The sequence below is a fragment of the Homarus americanus genome, unplaced genomic scaffold, assembly GCF_018991925.1.
Source record: "Homarus americanus isolate GMGI-L3 unplaced genomic scaffold, GMGI_Hamer_2.0 scaffold40157, whole genome shotgun sequence".
NCBI classification, from domain to species: Eukaryota; Metazoa; Arthropoda; class Malacostraca; order Decapoda; family Nephropidae; genus Homarus; species Homarus americanus.
The window spans coordinates 174,559-182,482 of record NW_024733240.1 but is presented as its reverse complement, the minus strand read 5'-3'; the positions used below and the strand labels follow the sequence as shown (position 1 = coordinate 182,482).

General features: G+C 41.8%; 1 non-coding gene across 1 annotated transcript; it reads left to right on the top strand.

Annotated features, from left to right (window-relative positions):
* The first annotated feature begins 3,619 nt into the window (after window positions 1-3,619).
* Trnal-uag lies at window positions 3,620-3,701 on the top strand. Its single transcript has one exon. It is a non-coding gene; the product is annotated as a tRNA-Leu (tRNA).
* Window positions 3,702-7,924: the final 4,223 nt, after the last annotated feature.

Below are 7,924 nucleotides of genomic sequence, written 5' to 3'. Positions count from 1 at the left end.
GAGATCCCTTGCCCGAGAATTGCTGTTCGACACCACAACCGCATCCAGCCCATACGTGCACGAACTGATCGCTATAAGAACAGCCCAGTCCCAACCATTGTAAAAATTATCAATAACTTGTAATAAACCAGTGTATTCAATCCCAGTAAATCCTACTTCTTGCACTGTCACTATGTTGAAATGCCCTGTAGTTTGAGCTTTTCCCCATCTAGTTATTATATGTCTTATTTGTGTCACTTATGTTACTTGTATATTATTTGTAAATCAAAACCCATTCCCCAATTATGTAACTGTATATTTTCAGCCTTCTGGCTGCTATGCTCTTTCAATAAACCGTTTATTATTATTATTATTATTATCACACACACACACACACACACACACACACACACACACACACACACACACACACACACACACACACACACACAAAGGTGTATATGCTCATGGGAAATTTATACAGCTGTCTATGTGGTTTAATCTATCATACATTAATCTTATAACACCGGAATGTATTATACGTGCAATAAATAACTACTATAATGACACTGTCAAGATATATGTTATGTTAAGCATTATACTTATGTTGTATACTCATATATTATTGAAAAGGTATATCATCTACTTATATCCTACCCGTACACTAAATTATACGGTGTATATCGATGTATTTTGAATATCAGAGAAAAATACGAGCAATGTATACAGAACATTTTAATGTGAAAAATACGTATATGCATACAGAAGACGATTAAGGTTGTCCGTGTGTATACAAACGCATACTGTAATACTCATACAACTTTGTACTGTATTTTGGAGATGCAATTTCAGTTTTAACAATGGGTTAAATAATAAATAAACAAAGTAAGTATATATAGCAATGACCTTATCCTATGTCATAAATCGTCTCCCATTTATCCAGATGACAAACTTTAATCACTTATAATAACAGTGACACGGGCGATAATTACTTAACTAACAAAACGGACGAAATTTATGTGACCTGTAATAGAAATATGTACATTATATATACATGTATTATACATATATGTTAAGAAAATATTCATATTCTTAGTAAAAATATTCCACCTTTATGGTACAATTGTGTTTTCGCTGTTTATGGTGTTATTTCCTGGTCACATATCTGCTTTATGATCTGTCAACCCGACCTGGTCTGTATTATATATCCCCCCCCCAGTACCACCAACACCACCTACCACCACCATCACCCCACTACCACCAACACCACCTACCACCACCATCACCCCACTTACCACCAACACCACCTACCACCTCCATCACCCCACTACCACCAACACCACCTACCACCTCCATCACCATCACCCCACTACCACCAGCACCACCTACCACCACCATCACCCCACCACCACCAACACCACCTACCACCACCATCACCATCACCCCACTACCACCAACACCACCTACCACCTCCATCCATCACCATCACCCCACTACCACCATCACCACCTACCACCACCTCATCACCATCACCCCACTACCACCAACACCTCCACCCCTTCACCTTCCCACAATCCTTCACCCTATCCCTACTAACCCACACTTCCCTTCCCCACCGCCAACCCACACCTTCCCTGCCTCCACCAACCCACAATTCTCTCTCCTCACACCAACTTGCACTTCTCGCCTAGCAACCCACACTTCCTCTCCCCGTCAACCCATAACCTTCCTCCACCACCAACCCATACTAAGCCATAGTCCTGGACTCAGTTGACGTTCACTAACATCTAGTCTCGATATTTTTATTTTATTTATTTATTTTTTCTGTTTCACATTTCTATTACACTCAGAGAGAGAGAGAGAGAGAGAGAGAGAGAGAGAGAGAGAGAGAGAGAGAGAGAGAGTGTGTGTGTGTGTGTGTGTTTGACGTCACCCGAATAAGAATTACACCACGACACAGACCTATAAAGGCGAACTACCGCCACATAAACACCGAGGGCTTGTATTGTAATGAACACGGAACAGTAATTTGACTATACCTGTGTCATTATGAACAGCCAGAACAATATATCGTGGAACAACTAGAACGACTGGGACTGAAAAATATTAGCCACGGAGCAACAGGAGCCACGGAACAACAGGAGCCAAGGAACAACAGGAGCCAAGGAACAACAGGAGCCACGGAACAGGAGCCACAGAACAACAGGAGTCACGGAACAGGAGCCACGGAACAACAGGAGTTACGGAACAGGAGCCACGGAACAACAGGAGCCACGGAACAACAGGAGTCACGGAACAGGAGCCACGGAACAACAGGAACCACGGAACAACAGGAGCCTGCAGCTTAGTGACACAGAGGTCAATAAAACGCAAGGCCGTCAGCGGAGTGTTAATGTTAATAACAATACGTGTATGTGTGGGGTTTGGCTGGCTGGCTGACACGTATACTCTCCTAGATGAGTTTGCTGACATCTATGCATCTGTCAAGTCAAATGCAGCTGTCGTAGTGTACAAGTTACCATGATATATACTCTTCCTGTCATGTCACGTGCAGCTGTCGTAGTATGCAAGTTGCCATGATATATACTCTCCCTGTCATGTCACGTGCAGCTGTCCTAGTGTACAAGTTGCCATGATATATACTCTCCCTGTCATGTCACGTGCAGCTGTTCTAGTGTACAAGTTGCCATGATATATACTCTCCCTGTCATGTCACATGCAGCTGTCCTAGTGTACAAGTCGCCACGATATATACTCTCCCTGTCATGTCACGTGCAGCTGTCCTAGTGTACAAGTTGCCACGATATATAATCCCCCTGTCATGTCACGTGCAGCTGTCGGAGTGTACAAGTTGCCATGATATATAATCCCCATGTCATGTCACGCACAGTTGCCATAATGCGAGTTGCAATGACTTCGAACATGCCAAGGATGGTTCCAGAAGTGTAAATTGCCATGGATAATACTCACTTTGTCATGTTACTTAGGGTAACTATGAAGTGAGTTGCTATGACACGAGTATGTCATGATTCAGACCAGTGAGGAAGATTTGATCATGTATAACAACATTTCGAACTTGGGTATGAAAGATCAAAGTTTAGTCCTGCTGAAGAATACGTTAACTGGCCTATCGTAATAATAATATATTCTCTGTAGTGTAAAACGAAAAAAAAAAACGTTATCCTGGGGGAATAAAACGTTTCGATCCAGTGTTACAGGATATGATCTGTGTATCCTGGGGGGAAAAAAAACGTTCATATTCTCGTAAATGAACCAGATTTACAGCCCAACAAAGGTTCATCACGTTTATTAACAGAAATGTCTATCCGTTGTAAACACGTAACGTCTCAACTAAGCCGGGAGAGAACGGGTTTCGTAGTCACCACGAGTCTTCACTACATACTGTACATACTCAACAAACTTTTATATCTGTCACTGAACCAAACAGACAACCAACCTCGAGAAGATCCCTCATTAACTCGGGATAATCTATTGATTTTCTCGCCTACGGTAATATTAAAGTAGATAACCGATGGAATAATAAATTACGGTGATAATAAACTCATAATAAAGCATAATAAACAAATATCTTTTTATCTTAGAACAACATTTAACACACGAACTTCTGATACACTTCATAGGTAGCGTGGCCGAGTGGTCTAAGGCGCTGGATTTAGGCTCCAGTCTCCTAGGAGGCGTGGGTTCGAATCCCACCGCTGCCATAACATGTTTTGGTAATTATAAATGGAGTTTCTCACTAATCTAACTTCTAATGGTGTTACATGAATGAAAAAATAGTAATAAAATGATATTAAAGCCAATCTTTCTCTATTTAAATAAAGAGTTGGTCAAGCGAGTCATGCCTGCTCCCGTGTATAACTGAGGACGCTCACACTGAACACTCAACAGCGGACTAAGATATTTAATACTGCTCTCAGTTATGTTTCTCAGTCCTCATAACCTTCCTGGTGTAATTTATATTAATAAAGCTGACAGTATGTATGAAATTAATTACTTGTGGAAGATATTATTTACTGAAGTCTTGGTGTGTGTGTGTGTGTGTGTCATTATATGTGTGTGTGTGTGTGTGTGTGTGTGTGTCTGTGTGTCATTTTATGTGTGTGTGTGTGTGTGTGTGTGTGTGTGTGTGTGTGTGTGTGTGTGTGTCATTATATGTGTGTGTGTGTGTGTGTGTCTGTGTGTCATTTTATGTGTGTGTGTGTGTGTGTGTGTGTGTGTGTGTGTCATTATGTGTGTGTGTGTGTAATAATAATAATAATAATAATTAATAATTAACGGTTTATTGAAGAGCATGGCAGCCGGAAGGCTGAAAATTACATAATCGGGGAATGGTTCTCTTGATTTACAAATGATGTACAAGTAACATAAGTATAAATATGATATATAATAATTAGGTGTTGATAATTTTTACAATGGTTGGGACTGGGCTGTTCTTGTAGCAGCCAGTTCGTGCTCATATGGGCTGGATGCGGTTGGGCAGGTGTGTGGCTACGTGGCCAGGACAGTAGCTTGGGGCAATGCAGGTGTGATCCATCCTTCAGGTTAGGTCAGGTGAAGCCGTGAGGTCAGGTCAGGTTAGGTCAGATCCAGCCACAATCAGTATTGCTGTGTTTTGTGCTTTTCCTTCGAGTTGAAATTGCCACTTTTGTATATCACTTGTGGGTTGATCGTCAATCTTTGCACTGTACTGTTGGTGTGAGGTTGTTGATAAATCCAGATGGGAAGGCGGAGATGGGGAGGGAAGACCCGACAGACCGGGCTGGCAGCTGTCTCCATGATCAAGAACCACGGCCGCGTTAGTAGCGCCATTACGTCCTTACCCTATGAAGGCTGAGACAAGTGTATATGTTTGTGTGTGTGTGTGTGTGTGTGTGTGTGTGTGTGTGTGTGTGTGTGTGTGTGTGTGTGTGTGTCATTTATGTGTGTATATGTGTGTGTGTGTGTGTGTGTGTGTGTGTGTGTGTGTGTGTGTGTGTGTGTGTGTGCGTGCGTCATTTTATGTGTGTATATGTTTGTGTGTGTGTGATCTAATATATAAAATTTGTTCAGCTTCACTTAACACCAAACCAAACTATACATATACTAAGCTATTTAATTCTGCAGTTTATATATTTTGTTATAATTATTTACATTTTCGTCAACACATACAGTAGACTACAGTACACAACGGACGTCCGGTTAACCACACAAACCATATACCGGCTGAACCTTATTATCGGATAACAAAGAAACATTAAACAACCGTAAATTATAAACTGCTTCTGTAAAAAACTAATCTTTCTCATTGTTAAAACAGTTCATCTTGAAACCCTAACCTAACCTAACCTAAACTATCCAAACCCAACCCAACCCAACCAAACCTAACCTAACCAAACCAAACGTACCCTAACCTAACCACACCAAACCCACCCTAACCTAACCCACCCTACCCTAAACCAAACCAAACCAAACCTACCCTACCCTAACCAAACCAACCCTAAACTAATCAAACCTAACCTAACCAAACCAACCCTAAACTAATAAAATCAAACCTAACCTAACCACACTAACCACACCTGACCTAACCTAAGTCGATAACAGTTGTAAAAAAAACAGTATCAAGTTACGGACACTAAGTACATGACATTTTTACTTCTATAAAAAGTGAACAATTCATTAAAGACAACTGCGTCAAGACCACACCTGTGAGCCACTGTGCTGATGTCTGTCTGTCTGTCGGTCAGCTTCCGGCCTTAGCCCAGTTTCCGGTCACCTTGTGGGACCTTAACATGACCTCTGTTTACGGTGCATTACACTTACGATGGTCCTACCCTAAGTGAGAAGCGCTGCTTGTAGAGGACGGAGGAAACGTTCGTCTTGCGTACTTTGATAAGGGTATTATTATATGGTGGAAGGGAACGCCAGGCGATGTTAACTGGTCGTGCTGGAGCTGGTTTTTGGAGTGACAAGACACGTGGGTAAATCCAACACCTGACCCTAGATGGCCGGGACCACCACCTCCACTACTGTGTCTTATTGACAGTTTGTAGAATAAGTTACAGATAAATGAAATGCATCAGATCACATATCAATATACATTTGAAGGCGAAGCCAAAGAATGAAACTTTGTAAGCTAAGCAAGGCGCGCGCGTGCGTGCACGCGCACACACACACATTCCCCATTCCCATTGCCCAAATATGTAACTGTATATTTTCAGCCTTCTGGCTGCCAAGCTCTTTCAATAAACCGTTAATTATTATTATTATTATTATTATTATACCTGACATTGAAGAAAAGGGGTAGCATTTACATCATTAATGTAAAAACTCTCATCTTCTACACGATTACTAAAAAACGATAACTAACCCTGTGACCTCGAACCACACTACAGTACAGTCTGTTCCCTCGAAGCTTATAATATTAGAATATAAATACGATGGATTAAATAGTAAAGAACTGTAGTGACTTTTCCCGTGTCCGTCTGCCAAACAATCAAATGCCTTGTTACAAAATGAAGTAAGGCCTCAGTTATAAGCTTCCAGTGAACTGACTATAGGAAACGATTGTTCCGTGACTCAGTGACTCCCCTCACACACACGACCACCTTTCTGTACATGACAGGCAACACGAACCTCCTCAAAGAGTGAACACATTCTGGGAGGGGAAAATCCCGGAGCAGTCACTGGCTCCGGTATAAACACTGCGTAGGACTGTTTGTTTACACGTGACGTCAGGAGGTGATGTCATTGCGGGTGGGGCTCCAGTGGGGCTCTCACAATCCCTTGGGCACCTAACGACCCTCATCCGGCTACGTTGTCGACTAGGAAAAAAATGCCCTCCATTTCAAGATTTTTCCTATCTTCAGTTTTTTTAATAGCGTTCTTTTATGATTTGTAATACCACGATGAATCAAAATTGGTTAATTAAACCTCGTTGTATTTGAGGGAGGAGTTTCCATGCTGGTCGTTGTGTTGTAATTCCCAAAAGCCAGGCGAGGAAGGAATAGCTCCCGATACAGCATACCAAAATATTTTGTTTGTCACTTGATGCTTCACAGAACTTGTCGAGTACAAGAAAATATGATTATTTTTTTTTTACTTGAACGAGAAATGGTAACTTTGTATTATTCATCAAACACACACACACACACACACACAGGTTCACTCACATAGACATACAGTCACATATTCCCCCCCCCCATTCCCTTCTAATACGCAGAGTTCCTCACAATCATGCGTATAAAGGCACGTACACTTTAATACGCAGACATGTAGACGGGCAGGCACACACACACATCTTTGGTGCGCATGCTTACACGCAAGCTCCCTCAGTCACAAGATAACGAAGAATGATTTCACCTCAAGCATGTCTTCATTACTATTATGGTTGAATACTCGTATATTATTAGGACATTCAATGATGGGAGGGAAGGGGCAGGGGGAGAGGACAAGAGGGGAAGAGTGAAGAGTTAAGTTTAGGATATGGAAAAGAGAAGGGAACGGGGGGGAGCTGAGGATAGAAGAAATGGGGTAAGGAGGATGAGGAGGTGAGATACAAAAATTTACTCTTTTGACTGTGTAAAGAGGAGAAAGGAAACAAACGCACAATTAAGAAAGGAAGTTAGGGATAAAAGAGTATATAGTCACGGTATATGAAAGAGAAAAGGTTTGTGATGATTGGGAGAGAGAGAGAGGAGAGAGAGAGAGAGAGAGAGAGAGAGAGAGAGAGAGAGGGAGAGAGAGAAGAGCCTAGAAGAAGTATAGGGAATGTGATTAGGTGGAGCAGTGAGGGATGAAGAGGGAGGAGGAGCAAGAATTGAGGAGTCACATCCGATTGAGTTACAGATGGTATGAGGAGACGCCGGTCACAAATTTGGGATTAATAAGAACAGAGGAAATACTCAAGACACCAATACGTGTATAAGTTAATAGTGGATCCAGCTAG